This window comes from Vicia villosa, unplaced genomic scaffold, assembly GCF_029867415.1.
Source record: "Vicia villosa cultivar HV-30 ecotype Madison, WI unplaced genomic scaffold, Vvil1.0 ctg.000321F_1_1_1, whole genome shotgun sequence".
NCBI classification, from domain to species: domain Eukaryota; kingdom Viridiplantae; phylum Streptophyta; class Magnoliopsida; order Fabales; family Fabaceae; genus Vicia; species Vicia villosa.
This window is the reverse complement of record NW_026705143.1, coordinates 130,642-157,241: the sequence shown is the minus strand read 5'-3', so window position 1 is coordinate 157,241 and position 26,600 is coordinate 130,642. Positions and strand designations below refer to the sequence as shown.

Genomic DNA, 26,600 nt, shown 5'->3' with positions numbered 1-26,600 from the left:
TATATGGTCGTCTCTACCGAAATAATCAGGGAAGTCTTTTATTAAAGTTCTTCGAGTATTTATTTCAGGGGGAGATTATTTATCTCAGGGGGAGATTGTTAATCTCAGGGGGAGACATATTCATATGCTTATGCTATAGCTGTGTAATTTGTCTTTTGCCGTCTGTTCTTTCTGATCGCAAATTCATATCATTTATATATGTTTTTGTCATCATCAAAAAGGGGGAGATTGTTAGAACAAGATTTGTTCTGATCAATTATCTTAGTTTTGATGATAACAATAATATGAATTTTGCTTAAGATTATATGGTACTCTAATCCAATGCAATTTCCTTTTCAGGAAATATATAAAGAGTACGCATAATTCAGCGCTCAGAAGCTTTGTCTCAAAGGGTTCAGCATGCAACATCAGAACATGGTCTGGCAAGACATCAGAAGATGGTCGAAGCAGAATCAGAACATGGGTCTATGGAAGCATCAGAAGAACAAGAGAACAGAAGCACTGAAGTTCTGATGGTATCACGCTCAGAAGCACTTCAAGGTCAGAAGATCAGAAGATGCTATGCACCAAGCTGTTTGACTCTGATGATATTCAAACGTTGTATTCACAAACATCAGATCAGAAGGAATTACAAGTGGCAGGCTACGCTGACTGACAAAAGGAACGTTAAAAGCTACTAAAGGCTACGTCAGTAGACACAGCGTGAACAAGGCTCGAGGTAGTTGACAAAAGCGTATAACATTAAATGCGATGCTGTACGGAACACGCAAAGCATTAAATGCATTCAACGGTCATCTTCTCCAACGCCTATAAATATGAAGTTCTGATGAGAAGCAAGTAGAACGATCCTGCACCAAAACAACTCATATCAAACTTGCTGAAACGCTGTTCAAATCTAAACTCAGAATCTTCATCTTCATCAAAGCTCACTACATTGCTGTTGTAATATATTAGTGAGATTAAGCTTAAACGATTAAGAGAAATATCACAGTTGTGATTATAGCTTTCAAGAAGCATTTGTAATACTCTTAGAATTACATTAAGTTGTAAGGAACTAGAGTGATCGTGTGGATCAGAATACTCTAGGAAGTCTTAGAGGTTATCTAAGCAGGTTGTAACTAGAGTGATCGTGTGGATCAGTAGACTCTAGAAAAGTCTTAGAGGGTATCTAAGCAGTTGTTCCTGGAGTGATCAGTGTGTGATCAGAAGACTCTGGAAGACTTAGTTGCTGACTAAGTGGAGAACCATTGTAATCCGTGCGATTAGTGGATTAAATCCTCAGTTGAGGTAAATCATCTCTGCGGGGGTGGACTGGAGTAGTTTAGTTAACAACGAACCAGGATAAAAATAACTGTGCAATTTATTTTTATCTGTCAAGTTTTTAAAGCTACACTTATTCAAACCCCCCCTTTCTAAGTGTTTTTCTATCCTTCAATTGGCATCAGAGCGCCGGTTCTAAGGTGCAAGCACTTAACCGTGTTTAGAAAAGATTCAGGAAGAGAAAAACGCTTCAGTAAAAGATGGTTGATGAAAGTGAAAAGTCTACACCTGCATCTACATCTGGCTCTGCTGAGCAATACAACGGTAACAATGGTTATACTAGACCGCCGGTATTTGATGGTGAAAACTTTGAATACTGGAAAGATAAACTGGAAAGTTACTTTCTTGGTCTAGATGGTGATCTATGGGATCTTCTGATGGATGGTTACAAACATCCAGTAAATGCCAGAGGCGTAAAGCTGACAAGGCAAGAAATGAATGATGATCAGAAAAAGCTTTTCAGGAATCATCATAAATGCAGAACAGTTTTGCTGAATGCTATCTCTCATGCTGAGTATGAGAAGATATCTAACAGGGAAACGGCCTATGACATATATGAGTCCTTGAAAATGACTCATGAAGGAAATGCTCAAGTCAAGGAGACTAAAGCTCTAGCTTTAATCCAGAAGTATGAAGCCTTCAAGATGGAGGATGATGAAGACATTGAAAAGATGTTTTCAAGATTTCAAACTCTTACTGCTGGATTGAGAGTTCTTGACAAGGGATACACCAAGACTGATCATGTAAAGAAGATCATCAGAAGCTTACCCAGAAGATGGGGTCCTATGGTGACTGCATTCAAGATTGCAAAGAATCTGAATGAAGTTTCTCTGGAAGAGCTCATCAGTGCCTTGAGAAGTCATGAAATAGAGCTGGACGCAAATGAGCCTCAAAAGAAAGGTAAGTCTATTGCATTAAAATCAAATATCAAGAAATGCACTAACGCTTTTCAGGCTAGAGAAGAAGATCCTGAAGAATCAGAATCTGAAGAAGAAGATGAACTGTCTTTGATCTCCAGAAGGCTAAATCAACTCTGGAAGACCAAGCAAAGGAAGTTCAGAGGCTTCAGAAGTTCAAAGAAATTTGAACGTGGAGAATCTTCTGATGACAGAAGATTTGACAAGAAGAAGGTCATGTGCTATGAATGCAATGAGCCTGGACACTTCAAGAATGAATGTCCAAATCTTCAGAAGGAAAATCCCAAGAAGAAGTTTCATAAGAAGAAAGGTCTTATGGCAACCTGGGATGAGTCAGAAGATGATTCAGACTCTGAAGATGAGCAGGCCAACTGTGCGCTGATGGCGACAGAAGATGACGGATCAGAATCTACATCAGAATCAGATTCTGAAGAGATATCCTTGACTGCAAAAAGGACAAAGCACAACATGTCATGGTACCTGGACTCTGGATGCTCACGACACATGACAGGAAGAAGGTCTATGTTCCAAGACCTGGTGCTTAAGTCTGGAGGAGAAGTCAAGTTTGGAGGAGATCAGAAGGGCAAGATAATTGGCTCTGGAACTATAAAGTCTGGTAACTCTCCTTCCATTTCTAATGTACTTCTTGTAGAAGGATTAACACATAACCTCTTATCTATCAGTCAATTGAGTGACAATGGTTATGATATAATCTTTAATCAAGAGTCTTGCAAGGCTGTAAATCAGAAGGATGGCTCAATCCTATTTACAGGCAAGAGGAAGAACAACATTTATAAGACAGATCTGCAAGATCTTATGAGTCAGAAGGTGACTTGTCTTATGTCTATTTCTGAAGAGCAGTGGGTCTGGCACAGAAGATTAGGTCATGCTAGTTTGAGAAAGATTTCCCAGATTAACAAACTGAATCTGGTCAGAGGACTCCCTAATCTGAAATTCAAATCGGATGCTCTTTGTGAAGCATGTCAGAAGGGCAAGTTCTCCAAACCTGCATTCAAGTCCAAGAATGTTGTTTCTACCTCAAGGCCATTAGAACTCTTGCACATTGATCTGTTTGGCCCAGTCAAAACAGCATCTGTCAGAGGGAAGAAATATGGATTAGTCATCGTAGATGATTATAGCCGCTGGACATGGGTAAAATTCTTGAAACACAAGGATGAGACTCATTCAGTGTTCTTTGATTTCTGCATTCAGATTCAATCTGAAAAAGAGTGTAAAATCATAAAGGTCAGAAGTGATCATGGTGGTGAATTTGAGAACAGATCCTTTGAAGAATTCTTCAAAGAAAATGGTATTGCCCATGATTTCTCTTGTCCTAGAACTCCACAGCAAAATGGGGTTGTAGAACGAAAGAATAGGACTCTGCAAGAAATGGCCAGAACCATGATCAATGAAACCAATATCGCTAAGCATTTCTGGGCAGAAGCAATAAACATTGCATGCTATATTCAGAATAGAATCTCTATCAGACCTATTCTAAATAAGACTCCTTATGAATTGTGGAAGAATAGAAAGCCCAACATTTCATATTTCCATCCTTTTGGATGTGTATGCTTTATTCTGAACACTAAAGATCATCTTGGTAAGTTTGATTCCAAAGCTCAAAAATGTTTCCTTCTTGGATATTCTGAACGCTCAAAAGGCTACAGAGTATACAATACAGAAACATTGATTGGTGAAGAATCAATCAATATCAGGTTTGATGATAAGCTTGGTTCTGAAAAACCAAAGCAGTTTGATAATTTTGCAGATTGTGATATTGATATATCAGAAGTTGTTGAGCCAAGAAGCAACGCATCAGAAGCAGAGCTTCTCAGAAGCAAAGAATCTGAAGATCAAGTATCAGCTTCTCTGGAGGATCTAAGCATTTCTGAAGAACCATCTGTCAGAAGATCATCCAGACTCATCTCTGGTCATTCAGGAGATGTCATTCTTGGAAAGAAGGATGATCCAATCAGAACAAGAGCATTCCTTAAGAACAATGCAGATTGTCAATTAGGTCTTGTATCTTTGATCGAGCCAACTTCTGTTGATCATGCTCTAGAAGATCCAGACTGGATAATTGCTATGCAAGAAGAACTGAATCAGTTTACAAGGAATGATGTTTGGGATCTTGTTCCTAGACCAGATGGATTCAATATAATTGGTACAAAATGGGTCTTCAGAAACAAGCTCAGTGAGACAGGTGAAGTGGTAAGGAACAAAGCCAGACTGGTGGCTCAGGGTTATAGTCAGCAAGAAGGGATTGATTATACAGAAACCTTTGCACCAGTGGCCAGGTTAGAATCTATTCGTCTATTAATTTCATTTGCCACTCAACATAACATCACTCTTTATCAGATGGATGTTAAGAGTGCCTTCTTAAATGGTTATATAGATGAAGAAGTTTATGTCCATCAACCTCCTGGTTTTGAAGACTCTATGTCTCCTAATCATGTTTTTAAACTTAAGAAATCATTGTATGGATTGAAACAGGCTCCCAGAGCTTGGTATGAACGCTTAAGTTCTTTCCTTCTGGATAATGGTTTCACTAGAGGAAAAGTGGACACTACTCTCTTTTGTAAAACCTTTAAAAGGGATATTTTAATTTGTCAAATATATGTAGATGATATTATTTTTGGAACATCTAATGCTACACTTGGAAAGGAGTTTGCTGAGTCTATGCAGGCTGAGTTTGAAATGAGCATGATGGGAGAACTCAAGTATTTCCTTGGAATACAAATAAATCAAACATCAGAAGGAACGTATGTTCACCAAACCAAGTATGTGAAGGAACTTCTGAAGAAGTTTAATCTTCTAGACTGCAAAGAAGCCAAAACTCCTATGCATCCAACATGCATCCTAAGTAAGGATGAGGTAAGTAAGAAGGTAGATCAGAAGTTATACAGAGGTATGATTGGATCTCTTCTATATTTGACTGCTTCTAGACCTGACATTCTGTTCAGTGTTTGTTTGTGTGCTAGATTCCAATCAGATCCTAGAGAATCTCATTTAACTGCTGTTAAGAGAATTCTAAGGTATCTGAAAGGTACTACTAATGTTGGCTTAGTTTACAGAAAATCTAAAGAATACAACTTAGTAGGATTCTGCGATGCTGACTATGCTGGAGACAGAATTGAAAGAAAAAGTACTTCAGGAAGTTGCCAATTTCTTGGAAGTCATTTGATCTCTTGGTATAGCAAGAAGCAAGCAACTATTGCTCTATCAACAACAGAAGCAGAATATGTCGCTGCTGCTGGTTGTAGTACACAGATGCTCTGGATGAAGAGTCAGTTAGAAGATTATCAGATATTTGAGAGTAACATTCCTATATTCTGTGATAATACGTCTGCTATATGTTTATCTAAGAATCCTATTCTTCATTCAAAAGCTAAACATATTGAGATTAAACATCATTTCATAAGGGACTATGTTCAGAAGGGTGTTATATCTTTAAACTTTGTTGATACAGACCATCAATGGGCTGATATCTTTACAAAACCCCTGGCTGAAGATAGGTTTAAGTTCATTCTGAAGAACATCAGTATGGATTTATGCCCAGAATGAGAAGATGAGAAGTTCTTATGTATGAGTATCTTCTGAAATGAAAATGGATTAATTTTTTTTAATCAGAAGTTCTGATTGAAATCTTTTAGAAATTATGATTCGGTTATTACTAACGTTTCATTGTCTAAGTTGATTCAGAACCTCTTTTAAAGCAAAACAGCTGTTACGTTTTTATCTCGGGATGGTAAACCTGTCGTTACTATTCATGGATAAACGTGCGTGCAGTTGAAGGGACGCCGACCATAGGTAACTGTGCTAGTCACCTCATTTGTCTTTATTATCTCTCCTCACGTCACGTAACATTAAATGCTATTCATCATTAGTTTCATTTTATTTTCTTTTAAATACTCTTCAAACACTTCTCCTTCCCTCTCATATTTTCTCTATTCACTCTATCTTTTTGCATTCATATCAAACTCTACCTGTTCATTTTCTGCAAATCCATCATGAACTCCTCATCAAGCCCAGGAAATCATGAAAATGATCAAAACAACAAGAGAAAAGCTGTTGAAACATCACCTTCCAAACCCAAAAAGATAAAAATCACCTATGATCCTCTCAAGGTGAATCCATTCGAAGCAATGTTATCTGGAAACTATTCCAGACGTGTGTTTCAACCCCCTGGTGAAAGCCCTCCATCATCTCCATCTTCTTCCTCATCTTGTTTCCTTCTAGACTCAACCTCCTCTTCATCTAACCTTTCCTCTCCCTTAACCCATTCCGAAGAAATCTCTTCATCTTCACCCGCTGAGAATGTTGTCTCTGATAAAGATTGTGGCAGATCTGCATCAGAACCAAGTCTCCCTGATCCCTCGCCTGGAAGCCCAAGAAGCAGTCAATGAGGCGTTTTACTCCTTCATGGCATGCTGACACAGACTTTGTCTTAGCTAGGGTCTTAGGTTTTGGTCTTTGTAGTTTTCTTTTCCTTGTTGCATCTGCTTGTTAAACATCTTCTTGTAATATCTTTTGATAATCAATAAAAAGTTTCCTTGTTTTTCCATTCCAGTGATTTTATTTGTCGTTTTATGCATCTGAATCTTTTGAAATATTCTTTTTGATGTTATGACAAAAAGGGGGAGAAGATAAATGATAAATGATTTTGATTAATCTATCAGTTGCTGGGTAAAGCTCCCACATATTCACTAACAAGAACTGCAAGTTCTATATGGTTTAAGTGTTTTGCAGGTATAAAGAAGTGAAAAGAATCTTCAAAGCAAACACAAGAAGCAAAACCATGGAAACTGAAGCAAGCTGAGTGCTGTCAAGCTTCAGAAATCAGAAGCAAGAAAGAAGAATGAATCAGAAGCACTGATAATAGAATTTGATCCATATTTGTCTATTTGTTCTGACAAAATTCTATTTGCTCTGATACATATAATGTTATGGCTCTGATACATATAATGTGTTCGAATATACATTTTATGTTCTAACTCGTTCATGCTGACTTTTGTCGTTTAGTTTTTGTTCTGTAACATTTCAGGATGTAGAGATGCTCTGATGATGCTCTGGTACATTCAACAATGTTCTGATACAAATCTAGCATGAAGTGATGTTGGTAGAAATTCAAGCTCTGAAGCTATCCGAGAGAAGCAGAAATTCAAAGCTGTGAATGTTCTAAAGATCCAGAAAACTCAAGTTCTGAAGCTGTCCTAAATGGAAGCAGAAATCAGAAGCTGTGAATGTTCAGAAGATCAAAGAAATTCAAGTTCTGAAGCTGTCCTAGATGGAAGCAGAAATCAGAAGTTGTGAATGTTCAGAAGATCAAAGAAATTCAAGTTCTGAAGCTGTCCTAGATGGAAGCAGGAATCAGAAGCTGTGAGTGTTCTAGGGATCTAAAGAAATTCTAGCTCTGAAGCTGTCCTATGGAAGCAGAAGTCAGAAGCTATGAATTCTCTGAAGACAGAAGCTTATATGGTCGTCTCTACCGAAATAATCAGGGAAGTCTTTTATTAAAGTTCTTCGAGTATTTATTTCAGGGGGAGATTATTTATCTCAGGGGGAGATTGTTAATCTCAGGGGGAGACATATTCATATGCTTATGCTATAGCTGTGTAATTTGTCTTTTGCCGTCTGTTCTTTCTGATCGCAAATTCATATCATTTATATATGTTTTTGTCATCATCAAAAAGGGGGAGATTGTTAGAACAAGATTTGTTCTGATCAATTATCTTAGTTTTGATGATAACAATAATATGAATTTTGCTTAAGATTATATGGTACTCTAATCCAATGCAATTTCCTTTTCAGGAAATATATAAAGAGTATGCATAATTCAGCGCTCAGAAGCTTTGTCTCAAAGGGTTCAGCATGCAACATCAGAACATGGTCTGGCAAGACATCAGAAGATGGTCGAAGCAGAATCAGAACATGGGTCTATGGAAGCATCAGAAGAACAAGAGAACAGAAGCACTGAAGTTCTGATGGTATCACGCTCAGAAGCACTTCAAGGTCAGAAGATCAGAAGATGCTATGCACCAAGCTGTTTGACTCTGATGATATTCAAACGTTGTATTCACAAACATCAGATCAGAAGGAATTACAAGTGGCAGGCTACGCTGACTGACAAAAGGAACGTTAAAAGCTACTAAAGGCTACGTCAGTAGACACAGCGTGAACAAGGCTCGAGGTAGTTGACAAAAGCGTATAACATTAAATGCGATGCTGTACGGAACACGCAAAGCATTAAATGCATTCAACGGTCATCTTCTCCAACGCCTATAAATATGAAGTTCTGATGAGAAGCAAGTAGAACGATCCTGCACCAAAACAACTCATATCAAACTTGCTGAAACGCTGTTCAAATCTAAACTCAGAATCTTCATCTTCATCAAAGCTCACTACATTGCTGTTGTAATATATTAGTGAGATTAAGCTTAAACGATTAAGAGAAATATCACAGTTGTGATTATAGCTTTCAAGAAGCATTTGTAATACTCTTAGAATTACATTAAGTTGTAAGGAACTAGAGTGATCGTGTGGATCAGAATACTCTAGGAAGTCTTAGAGGTTATCTAAGCAGGTTGTAACTAGAGTGATCGTGTGGATCAGTAGACTCTAGAAAAGTCTTAGAGGGTATCTAAGCAGTTGTTCCTGGAGTGATCAGTGTGTGATCAGAAGACTCTGGAAGACTTAGTTGCTGACTAAGTGGAGAACCATTGTAATCCGTGCGATTAGTGGATTAAATCCTCAGTTGAGGTAAATCATCTCTGCGGGGGTGGACTGGAGTAGTTTAGTTAACAACGAACCAGGATAAAAATAACTGTGCAATTTATTTTTATCTGTCAAGTTTTTAAAGCTACACTTATTCAAACCCCCCCTTTCTAAGTGTTTTTCTATCCTTCATATACAAGGGCGCTCCAATTTCAACAAGCTTGTGAGCCATGTAATCAATTTTACCATTTGTCTGATTTACGATTTTGGTGTGAACAAGTTTGTTTTTTATGATGGTGTTGAGGAGAGATTCAGTCGTCGTAGTTTGAGGGATCTCATAATCTAAATCCTCCAAATTTGAAGGTCCTCCTTGTTGGGGAACTTCTTACTGAGTTGGAGCTTGTTGACTCTGAGAACTTCTCCTTGCTTTGGGCACTAAAACTCCATTGTTGGTTGTCATCCACATATAACCTAAAGCATGCTTCCTTATCCTTGTTGAGTTATCTATCGACTCTTTCTCTTCAAGATTAAAACAAATTTGTTCTAGAATTTTTTGTTATCAGGTCATCATATGGTAATCACGCATGTGATAGATAAACTCACAAGCCCAATTTATTTTACCCATGTTAGGTAGTAACAAAGTCAAAACAACATCAGTTTTAGAGACTTACACAAGATTGAATTTTCTAGGAAAGATAATGTGAGTCACCACATAGTGAATGAGACGAGCATCTAGATGCACATATCCAATATGGAAGAGATTGAGAAGGAGAGGAAAAATCAAAATCATCACCAGATTCTAGATCATCAGTCTTATAGAGAGAACCAAAACAGGGTAGATATGAGATTTCAGCAAACTCTTCCGAAGATAAAGAAATTTCTTGCTTATATACATCATTATTTTATGATTCCATTTTTGTGGCTTAGATGAGCATACAACATTTTAAAAAAATTGGGAAACATATCTTATGGAGTGTTGTGGATGAAGATCTTCAAGTTGGCGTGAACAAAAGCTTCAAATAACTCACACTTTCCAAACACACTCTTAACCACATAGTGGGTTGGAGTGAATTCTTAGTAGCATAATTCATATAAAACCTGTCTTCTTGATCTTGAAAAGATAAATCATTGGAGAATTAGGCTAGAGCTGAAGAACTGCCATAGGTTTAGATTCTTTTGGGTGTCATTGTAGTGGTGATGATGAAGATACAAGAGTAACACAAAAACAACAAAGAACACAAACACACAAAAGCAATAGGATGAAGAGAAGGACAGGAAGAAGAGAATTCATATTACCTCTTTATAGGTTGTTTTAAATCGATTAAGTGGATTTTCAATTAATTAAAGCATTAATGAGAATTGATTCTAATTGTTTAATAGAGGCGGCATGCAACTCTAGGGTTTTTATCGATTAATCCCTGAGGTTTGATTGATTACTTGGGGAAAAATTTTGAATTTCAAAAATCCTAATCGATTATCCTTTAGATTTAATTTATTTAAAGGTTTATTTTTCATGTACCATGGTTTGTTTGGGCCTTTAGAGACTTCGGACCTTGATTTTTCTTTTTTCACCTCCTCTTCTTGGATTTCATACCCCTTTGCTTAAAAACTTCATTTTTAAAACAATTGATTAGTATAAACTAACTGAATGGGATAAGCCATTAATTTAATACTTATTAGAGGAATAACTGAAGTTTTCTGAGTTTAATTTTATACAAAGGATTTTATCTTAAATCACAAGAAAGTTTTGAGAAAATATTTCTTCCCCCTTGAAATTATGTAATCAAGCTCTAATCTTTTTCTTTATGCATCTCTCTAAATCGTTTGATACCAGATAAAATCTAAAAATCCATATCCCCTTTTGTTAAATATCTTCCGAAGAACTTTCTTTTCAATAAATAACTCCAAATAATTTATTTAAACAATATATCATCTCTTTAGAGAAATCTTCGAACTCATGCTTTTGTACAATTTTTCTTGATTTGCATTTTGGTCCTTGAAGTTACAAGACATCCTTGCAAAACCATCTAGGATTTTATCTTTAGTACCCAAACCTTTCTGAATCCATTAGAGTTAGGGGATTTAAGATTTGAGTCATTTGAGAGATGTTCATTTGACCATCTTAAATCAAGCATTTTAGAAAAATAAAAAAATTCAAGATGACTATGCCTATGACCAAAATTGCATTTATACATAGGAAGTTTTTTGTCTACTTAGTATGAAAAATATTTAAAAACAATTTAACATTATCATTTAGTTGATAGCCTAAACCTACTTTATTATAAGAAGCCATTTGGTTAGATAAAATTTTATAAATATTATCTTTACCTCTAATAAAATTTCATGCAAGTTATCAATTTCATTCTTAACTCATCACATTTTTCGCATCTACTTGATTTTTAAAATTTGTTTTCTTAGCTCATCAAACTTAAATCTACTTGATTTCTTGTTAATTTAACATGATTCTAAATCCTTCAATATTTCTTTCAAAATGATCATTGATAAGCTCAATAATTAATTTAAATAATTTCTTTTAGAAAAAAGTGGTTTTCTCATTGTCTTCAGCATTAGTAGCTTTAAGACAAAAATGTTCATCTTAATCTAATTTTTTGCAGTGTACTTCATGAGAATTTTCTGATGATGATTCAACTCTTTCTTCAACAGATTCTTCACATGTCATTCAAGACTTTTGCATTAAGGAGTAGACTTATCACATGATTCTTCTAATGTCGATTCTTTAGAGGACCCTTCATATATTGTTACATTCCTTCATATAATGTCGTTGTACTACGTTTTAGAAAAACTACTCGTTTTGATCCGCGCGCGACAGCAGATCAAAATGGCGCCGTTGCCGGGGATTCTTGTCGTTATTAATTGATATTAGAGTCATAGGTCTAGTGTTCTCGCGTTTAGGAAACTATGGCCTAAAAGACTTTTGAAAAATTCAGTTTTTGGAAAAATTGTGTTCGATTGTAAAAAACTTTTGCCTACTGGGAGTAGAAAAATCATGCGATCAATACTCCTTTACTCTAGGAGAGTACGAAAATTCGACCACAAATCGCCAAATTCCTCTTTTTTCTATTTTTAATTAATTTTTTTTACTGTTTTTGAAGTTTCAAAAAAATCCAAAAAAAATCTCAAAATTCTTATTTCATCTAATTAGATGAAATTTTGTGTTTTTATATTTTTCTGAACTTATTTTAATCGTGTTCCTTCATTCTATTTGTTTATGGCTGTTATAGGACATTGTTGGCATTTTCGCATTTGTTGTTGCATTGCTTAATTGATTCTGATTTTGAACTTAATTTTGATAACATGGTTGATCAAAGAACACTAAGGCAGCTAGCTGCTCTTGATGTTAATTATAATGGTTTATATATTGAATATGCTGACGTTGTTGTTCCCTTTGAATTGAAATCTGGTTTAATACACTTGTTGCCAAGGTTTAGTGGTCTTGCAGGTGAGGATCCACATATGCATCTGAAGGAATTCCAGATTGTTTGTTCTACACCATTGAAACCTAAAGGAATAACAGAAGACCATATCAAGCTGAGAGTCTTCCCGTTCTCACTTCAAGGTGCTGCAAAAGATTGGTTATACTACCTTGAGCCGAATTGTGTTACAAGCTAGAATGATCTCAAAAAAGTGTTCTTAGAAAGATTCTTCCCTCCCCAAGTTACCACTTTTGCATCTTTCGGACCTTCACTAGAGGACCTTGTCAAGCAAATGGCTATGAATAATCTCCAATTTTAGGAACAAACAGATTCTATTATTCAGAATTTGCAGACACAAGTTGGACAACTTGTAACTTCAATGAATTCCATGAAAGCTCAAGGATCAAACCAACTAGTTGCCCAAAAAGTAGTGAATCCTAAAGGTCCTAATGTAAGTGTGATTTCCTTGAGTTTCGAAAAGAGTGTTGAACAAGTTGAACCAGCAATAGAAAAAATAAAGAGGTGGTTAAGTCCATTCCTAAAATTGATTATGAGATTGTTGATGACACTTTTTATGATTTGTTTGCAGCTGTCAATTTTCCATCTTTTTCTAGTTTTGATGATGTTTACTCATGTTCTGATTGTACTAACTCTAACCTTTGCGTTGTATGTGCTGAGATTGATGTTGCCTTGCAGGGTGACATTTTTCCTACAGGTGAAGTTGTCGATGAAGTTGTTTATGCAATTAAATTTGAAATCTCGGCTGCCCAAAACACACTATCCGTTGAACAACCACGTTCTTTAGAGTCTGAACTACTTCCTGAAGATTTAAATTATTCATCAAAGATTGAATTTGAGAATGAAGAGAAATCATTGAAGAAACATAAGAAGGGAATTGGATGGACTTTGATTGACATTCTTGATATTATTCCATCATGTAATGTGCATAAGATCTCACTTTCAGATGAAGAAAAATTAGTGAGGCAACCCTTTCAACCATTGATCTTTGATGTTGTGAGAAATGACATCACTTTCACGTGCGCATTCGACACTTTTAATTTTCGGAGATTGTCCTTTGATCCTGGAATAAAAGGCGGAATAAAAGGTGAAGGCACTAAAATAAATTTCAAGGTCAATGTACACCGTATTAGGCTATTCCATGAGAGCCCTACTTTGGAAGGAGAGATTGTAAAAGAGCCTTCACTAGCAAAGACTGTTTATGTGATCACATATCCTCCTTGAATACTCGGGTGTGTTCTTTCCTTTCTCTCACTCTTATTTTATATTTATGTTCTTTTATTGAGGATAATGTATGTCTTAAGTGTGGGGGAGGGAGCCATTTATTTTCTTCGCTTTTGTTCGTTGTTTTGTTTTATTTTTACTTATTCAAAAAAAAAATGCTTCTTTGAAAGTTTTGGGCTATAGATTAATATGAGGTTAGTTGTGGAGACTTGGGAAAAGTTCACAAGATCGGTATCATCTTAATACCGTAAGTCTCCTGAGTATGGAAATTTTTTTGAATACTTGTTATGACATAGCCTTGAATTATCATTCTCTAATAGCTCTTTAGTAGTTTATCTTTGCAGTCGGCACCATCTCACACATGATCTACGTAAGGAAACCGATGAAAATAAGTGAGTGATCCAAGTTTTAAAAAAAAGGGAAAAAAAGAATGCACCTTCTAAGTTTGGTGACTCTCACCCGGTCACTTAACCTAACGGTTGTAGAACTTACAAAAAAAGATTTCAAGTCCCCTTGTTAGTTGGTTCAGAGGTTTCTGGTGCTGAACTTGGTAGGGAGGATTACTGTCCGATCCCCCGCAACTACAATTGGGGAATAAAAGGGGTATACCACTTAGGTACCAGAACCCCATGCAAAAAAAGAATCAGAGTCACTAACCGGTAGCCTTACTATGAGTGTGTAGAGATAACGGGCTTAATGTGATTGCGCCAAAATGAAAAAGAGTAAAAAGGAGGATGATTAAGTTAGGTTTTGGCATAATGACATGATTCGAAGTGGTTTGTGTGTTCAGGAGGCTTATGACCGATAATTGCGGATTTGTGTTCCTACGATATCCTTAGTGTGCAAGATTAGTACCTATTGATGCAACCTTAACCGCAGAAGAGTTTGTAGCCTAGAATGAGTAAATGTTGTTGTGTATTTCTTTTGAATTTTAATTTTGCTCGGAGTGCAAAAGTTCAAGTGTGGGGGAATTTGATCAGTGCATTTTGATGCACGTTCCTTTATGTTTGTACTTAGGCATTTCTATGGTTTGCTTTGCTTATTTTTATATTTTATAATGTTTTTCTAATTTAGTTTATTTTTGGTTTAATTTCATTTTCGCGCTTTATTTTTCAGCTTTAGCAGTCTGCACGGAAACAATCATAATTGAAGCTCAGGGAATCCGATCGACGCGTTCTAGTAATCGTCGGAAAGCAAAGAGAAAGAGTTACAACTTTTGTGTTGGAGTCAAAGTCAGATTCAGAATGCATATTTTCCAGAATTGCGTTTGAAGTTGCAGCAATAGTTTTTTATTTAGTTTGGGTCATTTATATTGGGTTGAGTTATGTATTTGACCCAGTTGGGTTGTAAACCGTTTGGTTCTCTCTAGTACCTAGGTTTGGTCGTACAATTCAGAATTCACGTTTTCTATTCACGAATTTTTGAGAGCTTGACAATTGTAATGGAGAACTAAACCTCGAGGATCAATTCACTGTAACCAGATGCCGCTTTAAGGTTCTTTTATAATTTTCCATTAATCTGTTCCTTTGAATCCAATCTATAATTACAATTGCTTGTTTAATTTAATTGTTTTTATATGATAGAATTCTTTAATTTGATTGTTGTCTGTTCTTGAATCAATTTCGTGATTAGTGTAGTTTTTGCATTATCGCGTTCGATCATATTGTGTTTGCTTAATTCACAATAGCTTTTAATCTGCTTGCTTTATCCGGAATTCAGGGACAGACTTCGTATAAATGCTATTGCGCTTGTTAGTAGTTTTTGTAGTCAAATAGGATCAAACCCATTTAGGGAATTGGAATTTTATAGGGAACGTGCATCAAAATGCACTTATCACTGAAGATGTTTCAAAAGCTTCATCATGTGATTCTGATGATGATTCTTCAAATGCATCTGAACTTTCTACTTTGATCTTTTCATAATCTTTAAGAAATTGAATCAATTCTTTGATCTTTTCGATGATTTCTTTCTTGCTTGATTTGTTTTAAAAATCATTAACAATTTTTGTACCTTTGTAGGCAATTGTTGGATGAGGTTTCTAATACCAGTTAATGAATCTAATATATTTATTAGAAGTGTAAGTTTTTAGATTAATTCCAATATTTAAGAATCATCCTTTACTTGTACTTGGTGTCTCGGTTTCTTGGATACATATGTTTTCCCATTCCATCTCAATTGGAACTTCATAGAGTTTTTTAAGGGTATCTTACACTTGTTTAGTTGTTCTACAATTAAAAACATAATAAAACTCTATAGTGATTAACACACTAGTCATCAAGTACTTAACTTGAAATCTCTTGTTACACTTTTATATTTTCTTTTATGGTCCAAAAATAATTTAGTTTGTCTACATCTTCATTATTAACAAAATGAGTAGGAACAAAAGGATGTTTTAAAATAAAATTCTATAAATCACAATCAATATAATTAAAAAAAAAAAATCTTTCTTTCCATTTATTAAGTATTTCACCATCAAATAGAGGAGATGTATTTATGAAAATTCTTTTGTTAAACGAAGAAATATTTGAAATCATCAAACTACCTTCAGAGATAATTAGTCTTATAAGAGAAGTTGGACTCTAATGCTACTTGTTGACCGAGTGAATCCAAGCACATGAGGGGGGTGAACTATATAGTTCAAAAATCGAAGCAAATGTATAAAAACTTTGTTCTTTGAAATAATATTATTTAATTCAAGTAACACCAGAGATATTACAGTGAAAATAAAATAAAAGATGGAGATGAAGAGAGATACGCACCAGAAATAACATAAACATCAAAAATTAAAGAAAGAAGAAATATAGATAGTGAACTAGATATTTATACAAGTTTGACCCAACCACTTGATCTACTCTTGTCCCTAAGGTTTTTCTCTTAAGAGTTCCACTAAAAAAATACTTAGGCTTTTCACAGGATTAGCCTACGAACTTTCAACAACAAAAAGGTAGAGCTTTTACACTCACTAAGCTCAAAAACTAACATATAGAGATTTTACACCGGCTTAGCTCAAGAACCATTAAACAAACCTTTTTACATAGGTCAAGCTCAATAATCTACAAACAAGCTTTTTATTAGTTTTAGCTTGTAACATTTTATTACATTTGATTGACAATTTTTTATAGGCAACATGTTAACCAAAATATTTTGACATTATGAGAGACTTTTGTCTAAGTTTGCCTTCTTGGAGCGTATTTCTTAAACGAGTGAATATTGCTCCAACAAGAATTTTGTTTCCTTTTTAGTTCAATGAAATATTTGATTTAGAGCGTGTTTTTATTTGGAAAAGATTTTATTCTAAATCCTTTGTTGAACAGAATGGAATTCTTATTTATGTAAAATAAAGATTTAATTAAATTTTAATTACTCAAGTTTCAGAATCATCTTAATAAAGATTAATCCTTCTTACGGTTTTTGGAAAATAGTCATTTTTGTGCCAAAATGCTACTATGCTTTTATGCTGAACATTACTGCTATTTAAGGAGGTGTTCTACCTCGTCTGAAGACTCAAACCATATAAATTGAAGCTTGCCAATTTATTGTGTTCATTGAGTCTTTTGTTTTGTGTTTGCAAAAGCTATACTATGGAGATATCTTTCATAAGTTAGAAGGATGAAGTATTTGTTTGTAATTATGATTTATCATGCCATATATTTTTGTCATTGTACGAACCCTTAGGAGAGTGTTTAAGTGAAATTGAGAGGGGTCTTAGATTTAAGGGGAGCTTGTATTGAAGTTCACATGTAGTATTAGGAAAAGTCATTGAGCTGGGAATGTTCTGATGAGAATGTCATGTACTATTGACTGGTATGAGTTTGCTTTCACTGGGCTGATGCCCTCCAAATATAGATGACTTTGCACTGAACTAGGCTAACAATTACTTGTGTTGTTTATTTTGTTTATTTGTTATTTGTTGTTATGACTACTTATTGTCAGACACATTGTTCTAACATTGTGTGTGACATCTTCTTATTGATCGAATAAAAGTTTAATTGGCAATAGAGCACGCACCATTTTTTGGTTGGTTGGGTTCTAGGATTTTCTCTACATTCTACTTAAGATGGAAAATGTAAAAGAAGAAGGATTTGGGAATTAACCATCGGTTATTTATGGTATAAACTATGATTATTGGAAGGCTCAAACAATTGCCTTTCTCAAGTTTGTTGAACATGCGACTCCATACACAAGAGGGGGTAAATTGTGGAGGTTTGAAAAATGATAGTTTAAACAAAATTATTTTCTAAATTAGAGTTTGAAAATATTGTATCAAGAACATTTGAATATGCAACAGAAAATCAAAACAAAGAAATTAAGTGGAATGTAAAAGAGATAAGGGAAGAGGGAACGACATCAAGAATTTATAGGGGTTTAGTCTTAAAGAAATAACATACTCCTCTCCCTAAAAAAAGATCTTGAGAGTATCCATTAATGCTTGAGAGCTTTTATAAGGTTAATCCCATAAACCCTACTATACAAGGGATTGAAGTTTCAGTCTAACTTCCAACCAAACAACAAACATATGAATGAAGCGGTTAGTCTTCAAAATAAGCAACGAGCAGAGCTTCAAGCGGTTAATCTCTAGCCAATCATATATTTTATAATGGATGATCACAAAACAAGATGAAGTTTTGAGTTGGCTATCCTCCAAACCAGACCAAGATTTTACACGGAACGACCACAAACCAAACCGAGATTTTTACCGGGCTTATCTCAAATCTATTAAGCTTGTACACATGCTAAACTCAGAAAGTGGGTGATATTTTATACTAGGATGATCTCAAAACAATAAAAAAATTTGACTAGGTTGAGCTCAAGAACTATTGTGAAGATTTTTCTGTGGTTATTCTTCACGAACCCAAGAGAGGGCATTTCTTCAATGGTGGAGCTCACGAACCAAATCGAGAGTTATAATAATCCCTTAATGATCTTTTACACTAGTTTAGCTCTAAACCAAAATAATTACTTCTTAAGGAAAAATGAGTCACGTAAGATAAAATACTACTCTTGGTAAATTTACAATAAAGCTCGCACCTATAAAAAATTTGTCATCAAACTGAAGAACCCTCTCAAAGCACTATGGCAAAGATATGTGATAAAGTATAAATGATTTAGAGAAATAAAAAGTAAGGTTTTTCAAGTTTTCTAGATAACTTTAAATGACAGAAATGAATAAATGACCTAATCGATTAGAAAATGCAAATAATCAATTATTTGTGTCAAAATAAGAAGGTTTATATATAGAGTTGTTACTAGTCATTAAGAGACTATCACAGTCGATTATAGACTCAATAATCACTTTTCTAATTGATTAGGGAAAGTATCTAATCGATTAGACAAAAAGTCCTCTAATCATTTGAATAATTTCATAGTCAACTAGCTAAACTCCAAAAATATTTTTGGTGATTTCAAAAGTAAATATCGAGTAAAAGAAATCACTGTCCCAAAGAGAATACTTGCATACCAGATATTATGGGGGAGTTGTAAATATATATATATATATATATATATATATATATATATATATATATATATATATATATATATATATATATATATATATATATATATATTGAAGTATTTAAAATAAATATAACTTGTGATAACAATGTGAGGGTTACCCAAAAAAATAATAAATCCGTGCGTTCGCACGGGTTCTGGAACGGGACGCACATTTGTTTCAGATGTATATTTTTAATAGAAAAATGTCTGGTACCCGTGAAAAAATAATAATTGAATGTATAGAAATATGTCTGGTACCCGTGAAAAAATAATAATTGATTGTATAGAAAAGTGTCTGGTACCCGTGAAAAAATAATAATTGAATGTATAAAAAAATGTCTGGTACCCGTAAAAAAAATTAATTAAATGTATAAAAAAATGTCTGGTACCCGTAAAAAAATTAATTAAATGTATAAAAAAATGTCTAGTACCCGTAAAAACATTTAGATAAATAAAAAAATTTAATATAAAATATGCGAATAATAGAAGATAAAAAAATATAATAAAAAATAAAAGCTAAAAAAAATTATGATGGAAAAATAAAAAATATTAATAAAAGATTAAATTTGGGTTAAAATAAAAAAAAATTATAAAATTACTAATATTAAAAAAATTGAATATTGAAAATAAAAAAATTGTATATTATTTTTTGTTATATAAATGAATGATATTAAAAAAATAGATAACAAATTTCAAAAAGAATAATGAACTTTTTTAATATTATAATAATGAATTTACGTTAACATCATATAATAGTAACATAAATTTAATTTTTATTAGTAATTATGTTTTCGTTTTTCTTTCTCAAACTTAATTTTTTATTTTCAATTTTTAGTTAGATTTTAGAGATGAAAGAGAAGAGAGAGAGATGAAGACAAATTTTAAAAAAATGAGTGACATTGACAACGCATTGGGTTAATATATGTGTGGACTGTTTTCCAAATACTATATGTGTGGACTGTTTTCCAAATAATTTTGGATTAAATTGTTTAAGAGTAAGTTAAAGTTGCATAGAGTTGTGGTTTGTTTTATTTGATAGATAAACAAAAAGGTACCCTGTGGACAGCTGCATATATACATAGCAGTATTGTGTACTGCATAACAGATGGAAGACTTTATGTATTTACATGTTATGATCCTTTTAAATAAATTAGTATCGATGGAAGTGAAGAATGAGTGGTTCGGTATTCAGAGTATGGCTAAAGTTGGTGTCACATCATGGCAAAAGGTGGCCTATTTCGTATATACATATGCTTGTACCCAACATGCAATAGGTCTGATACGTACTATTAACTTGTAGATATTAGTTTTATAAAGCATTCCAATTTTATTTTCTATCCAATTGAAAATGGTCCTACCTTTAAGCAAGTATATGCTATTTTCGGTGCACCTGGTGGATAAGTGATTTTGGGTTACTGAAAATGCATACACCCTTAAGTATACGGTGTCAGTTATTGCTGAAGGTATTTTGAAACAGAGGTTTGGAAATTCATTTGGTTTCCTTAAGTTTATAATTGAAACACAGGTTTGGAAAGTTATTTGGTTTCCTTAAGTTTATAAAGTTTTTGTAGGGTGGCATAAAAGACCCATCTGTCATTTATTGTGAGATTATTGCTCTCAGCAATACATATCATTCACATAACTAAATACTGATAGACATAGAGATAACTTAAATGAAATTGTTGAATCAGCATTCACAGAATCCATAGAATGAGAATAAAATTGTAATGATATGAGTTGATATAACAGAATGGTTGAAAGTACGTAATGAAAATGGTTATACCGTTAAAAAACAATCAAACGTGAAAATCCAATTAAACAAAATCTAAAGATTCCACAAAAAAACATAGGTTGTCTCTATAGAAGCTGCTACTTTTTCTCCACCTTCACGATTTTCCTTCCCACTTTAAGTACTTTCTTAAGCTTTGTTGACGACAATTCTCCTTCGCAAGTGCTGGTAAGAGTGGTTGATTCACTGGAGCCATCTGGATTCTGTCCTTTAGCAGTAGGTGTTAATGATTCAGGGTTGGGAGTAACACGGGTTGGGAGTAGGTGTTACTGGTTCGGGGTGCAACTTAGAAGTAATTTCCTGCTGTTAAAGATAATCAATGTTAGAACACTAAGGTATAAGTTTAGGTGAGTAAGCAATTCAGATTGATAAAACAGTAGGAACTATAATATAACCGTAATAATATCGCATTCATCAATAGCAGTAGCTTCATCCACATTTTCCTTAATCTACCAATGTAAAATACAGAAGGCATTAAATGAGTATAAAGATGATACATAAAAACCAAACATGACAAATGGATACGCATAGCAGAAGTGTGTAAATCAAAGAGACGTTAAAGCGGGCTGAGATCTAAACATTCAGAAACAGGGTGAGATCCAAACATTTATTATCTCTTCTTTCATGTTCAGATTATGCAGAATGACTCACTTTCATGTTTTGAACATTAAAGCGGGCTGCCAAATATTTGTTCTTCCACTTCTCCACAAATTTAAGCTTAGTCCTTTATCGATCTTGCACTTATACCAGTACCACATGCTGAATTTGATTCCTTTTTCCTCGTGACACAATGTAAATCTGAACCACAAATTCTAAGCATCACCGGATAATTCGAATATGCTGTTGTAAGCACACCAGTAGCATAACCATGAAGGCCATCAAAAAATTCAATACAGAGTTCAAATACTCGGTAGAAGATGTCTTCCAAAACTGCACATAACAACAATACATAATATCAACCTCCCATACACTGACAATTCCATCACTTGAACCTATGCAAACATCGAGAAATGATGTCGTTTCATGTCGGGAATGATGCCGCCATGATGATAACGGGTCCTGAAGCAATCAAAGAAAATTAGCATCTACATAAACTAACCTTTAGAAAAAAGATTTATAATTATGAACACAAACTATAAACTGTTTATGTTAAATGCATAGTTTTGAAATCATGACATAACTTTGATCAAACTCTTTTCTGTCACGGTGAATTGAATTTTGGAAGAAATCTCAAGTGGTTTAGACTGGCGGTATCATCACTTGGGCTATCACCACAATCATCTTCTGAAGCCCGTTTACACCGTCGGAACACATCTGAAACCATGGTCGCCAATCATATGTTTGCTCTCAACCGTCGAAACACACCTAAAACCAAAAATCGCACCCACAGATATCAAATATCAAAGATTTGTAACTGAAACGGTGTATATATTCCTTACAATTGAGCTTCCAGATATTCCCAAATTCGTTCCAGAACCTTTGGCTTTTGCATCGCTTCGACTGCTCGACTAATACTGCATGATCGAAAAAGTATAAACCCGTTATCATCAACTGGAATAATTGCTCCAAATATATAAGCCACAGGTACCTTCCACATATCCCGTTGTTTGTATTAACGGTTAGACTTGGATGGATATTAGGACTTTCCTAAATTAAACTGATCACAGTAGGATAATAGTGAACGAAAGTGTGCTATGCAAAATAGAAGAAAAAATCAAATCAATATTATATATTCGCAAGCAGAATAGAGAAATCAAAGTTCGACTTAGGAAGCTCAGAGGGATGCGAAACAGGTTTTGATATGGTTTGAGAATAAAAAACATACATATAAGATTACAAGGAATAGCATGAGATAGATTAAACAATACCATTGAATCAACAAATGTTGATTATTCAGAACCCAAACGGTGGATGCTGGTTCACAAAGGCGGAGAGAGTGTAAAATACTTTAAAACAATTAGACCCAAATCTAAAATATAAAAAGTGAAGCTTTTCTTACCAAACCGCCGCGAATCTCCCCTTTTTTCGCTTGAGCCAACACCATTAAACCTAAAACAACAAAAACTAAATCAAAATCAAAAGGGCATGCCACTCCAAATTTGAAATCTACACCTATAAACAACATCAGAAGAAAAAAAAAGATAAAGTTGGAATCAAATCTGTTTCAGAATAATAATCATCGTCCGCTGCGAACCAACACCGACATAGTGTAAAACCTACTCTTTTAAACAACCAATTTCTTCCTTGGACAACCTCTCCGTAATAACCTACAATAACCCAAGATTCAAAACCCATAAAGATTACATTTTTCCAATGAATATAACAAAACAAAGAAAATCGATGATTCAAAATCCAAAAAATATTGAATTTTTCCAACAAAAATACAAAAAGAAAGAAAAACCCTAAAATTGAAATCTCAATAACTATCAAACATACCATTGAATCAACAGATGTGGATTATTTAGACCCCAAACGGTGGATGCCGGTCACAAATGCGACAAAAGCAAACTGACATCTGTAGGAAGACTTCGAGCCATTCTTTTACCTTCGGCTAGAGTTTCGTTAGCAATATTGTTAATAACAAATGTAGATTTGTTTTTGAAATCATAAAGTCATGTCGTAGAAGACAGAAGAAAAAAAAGGAAGAACGAAGAAGATTAGAAGACAGAAGAGGAAAATGGAAAGATGAAGATGAAGCGCAGTTTGGTGAGAAATGAGGAGGGAGAAAAGGGGAAGAAGGAAGTAAAAGACAGACTAAGATTGGAGAGGCATGGGAAAGAGGAAGCTGCAATGATAAGACAGGTTGAGTAAAGCAAACAGTAAGATTGGGTTTCCAAGGAAGAAGAAAAAACGAATCAGCTTTTTGGTTTTGTTGCAAGAAAGATGAGTTAGTGGAAGGTAGCATAGAAAGAGCAAGATTTGCAAAGACAGCATCCACGTGGCTGAACATATAAGCAAAGGGGCATTTTGGGATTTTCCAGAACATCAAACTTTCTTATATTGTAGATGTTTTAATGGGCCTGGTATAACATTCATTTGACCCGTTTTATGTTTCAATTTAGAGACGGTATCTATCAAACACCTCTATAGGTGAAATTCGCACCCCACATATCCAATAAATTGGCTATATAATATCCATAAATCTTAAAATTCATTTTTTTCCAAATAAAATCACATATTTTAGAACTTTTCAAAAACTACGTTTTGAATAGAAATTTGTTCAAAAATATCAGATTTTTACAAATAAGTAGTTTTTTCCTTTAATTTCCTCTAAACTTTAAGAGTGTTTACCGCATATTTCTAGGATTATCCAATATATACGAAATATTTTGGATACACTTCAATCAAGTGTAAAGGCGTAGGTTATAACTCTCGACACTTATTCATTTTTAAATGGTGAATTTCAGTCACTAGACTACTTGATAAAAATATATAGATTTGGCTGCACTTTTATTGTATTTTTATAAAAATTCGTTAACAATCCCATAAAATTTTGCCGAATTTTTTTAATTGTCGGTAAAAAATGCATACCAAAATTTTCCAAATTGTCAATAAAAATGTATAGGGCATATTGATTGTTTCAAAGTTGATAGTAAGAATAGAAATTTTTATATCAAATTTTTTAAAAATACGATATATGTATGGGTCCATGTCGTTTTTTCCCACAAATAGCACACATTGTTTGTGGGTACCTGTTTAGATTTTTGTCTCGTAAAATTTACTGAATCCCACGAATGGATAGTTTGTAAAGTAAGGAAAGCAAATATAATGGCGAGGGGCGAGTTACCTTGGGACGCTGTAACCTGCCCGAGAGGGGTCTTGAGGCCACCTAGACCTTAGTCGCAGCTCTCCCGATCAGGCTTTGTTCGCATGAGCTCATTCCTATTATTCGTTTTCTAGTAGACATGAGAAATGAAGTGTCCCACTATAATGAATTTAGAGAAGAAGTTAAATAGGGTAACCACCTCCTCCATGATTCAAGGAAGGGTAATTTCCTTCCTTTGCCACATATCTAAGAGAAGAGCAAGGATAAGCACTCTCGAGCCTAGACCTATAGAACATCTATAAATACCTCATCCAGAGTTTCTCACCACTATGTGGGAGAAAGCCCTATGTGTTGCCCAAATATTCTAAACATGTATAACAACCCTATAAACACATGACTACATTATTGTACTTTTTTTAGAAGTATAGTTTTATATGCTTGTTCATCATTTGTTGTCTCTATTACATTATTTTGAGTTAATTCGACTATTTTATTTTATGTTGTAGTGAATTAGTTTTTTCTTGAGACTTTAACTTAACATTGCATATTACACGATAGTTAGCATTACATTATCGTAAAATTAACATAAATTAACCTAATCTAATATAACATGACCTAACATGAACATAATTTAATCTAACAAGACATTTAATCACTATTGATAGATGATTCGGGACTTTTCTTCACCTTCTAGATCTCGTAAGTTATGCATTCGTCTCAATTGGACCATTTGATTCGTAATGGTGAAATGTACTCCACATAACACTTAGATCTTCATCCTTCTCTTGCACGAGTTTACCGAACCTAATCTTCCCTTGATTATCAATCGAGGGTGAATGGTACAAGATCTTAACCAGCCTTTGATTGTTTGGGTAGCGCAAGATATTATCCAATTTAGATTTCAGGCCTACAAGAGGGGTGTCTTGTATGGCTGATAGTTGACTGTCATCAATTGATTTTATTGAACATTAATTGATGTTTTGATGTAATTTTAGTATAATATGTCTTGGTTTTAAGAGAAAAATGGGAAAAAAATTGAGAAGTTAAAGAAACATGGCAAAAGGATTTTTTATGAAGAATTTGTAAAGAAAAAATATAATTAATTCCTTGAAAAATCATGTCCTAAATCATGGCACAATGTTTCATTAATACTTAAATCATGGCACGATGAAAAGGCATGGTGGTACGATTTATTCAATTTGCTTACACGCTTAAAAGGCATAAACATGGATTTTTATACGGGTTGGATTTTTAACACAATGTTTTGACACCAAAAGGAAGAAGATTGAAGCTCTGGAAACGAAGGTTTGCATCATTGAAAGACAAATTCTGACCTAGAATTCATGTATTATTTCTCTTCTTTTATACATATGATTCCTACTAGTATTAGTATATAATTTTCCATTGATAAGGACTTGGTAGATGAACCTATACGAATCTCTTGTAACATATGTCTAAGTCTTGTACTATTTTCACATTTTGATTATTTAGTAATTGTTATTTAGTTAATTTCAAATTTATTGCTTTATGTGTTGATAAGCTCATATAATGAACTTAAAATAGTAGGTATTACTAACCCTAACTCTATGAATCAGGTCTAAATTAATTGTTCAACTTAGTAATTGATCAGGAATAAAAATTTAAAAGTTTTGACTCAAGTTTTAACGCACCAAATATTTCATGTTTTAACTATCCTGCTGACCTAGGGGATTAAGGAGTTGTAGTGTAGAATAGTGAGTTATACACCAAGGAATTGAGTATAATGTTACACCCCGTTTTCGTCTAATTATTTAATTTTATTAGTTTGAGTGTTTATAAGATTATATGTGTTTTACCTGAAATAATCGAATGATTGTCTTATGATATGTGGGGTGTAGAAATAAAAGGTGGAGTGCGTGGAGAATAGATGGGTTGAAAGAATT

General features: G+C 34.1%; 1 long non-coding RNA gene across 4 annotated transcripts; it reads right to left on the bottom strand.

Moving 5' to 3' along the window:
• Positions 1–20,866: 20,866 nt before the first annotated feature.
• LOC131626781 (uncharacterized) lies at positions 20,867–23,849 on the bottom strand. Of its 4 annotated transcripts, none has more exons than XR_009291276.1 (5): positions 23,349–23,849; positions 22,352–23,179; positions 22,094–22,277; positions 21,308–21,971; positions 20,867–21,215 (listed from the first exon to the last, which is right to left on the bottom strand). It is a non-coding gene; the product is annotated as an uncharacterized LOC131626781 (long non-coding RNA). The 4 variants fall into 4 exon arrangements; XR_009291277.1 differs by having other exon boundaries at positions 21,564–21,971; XR_009291275.1 differs by having other exon boundaries at positions 20,867–21,971; positions 22,352–22,426; positions 22,912–23,179.
• Positions 23,850–26,600: the final 2,751 nt, after the last annotated feature.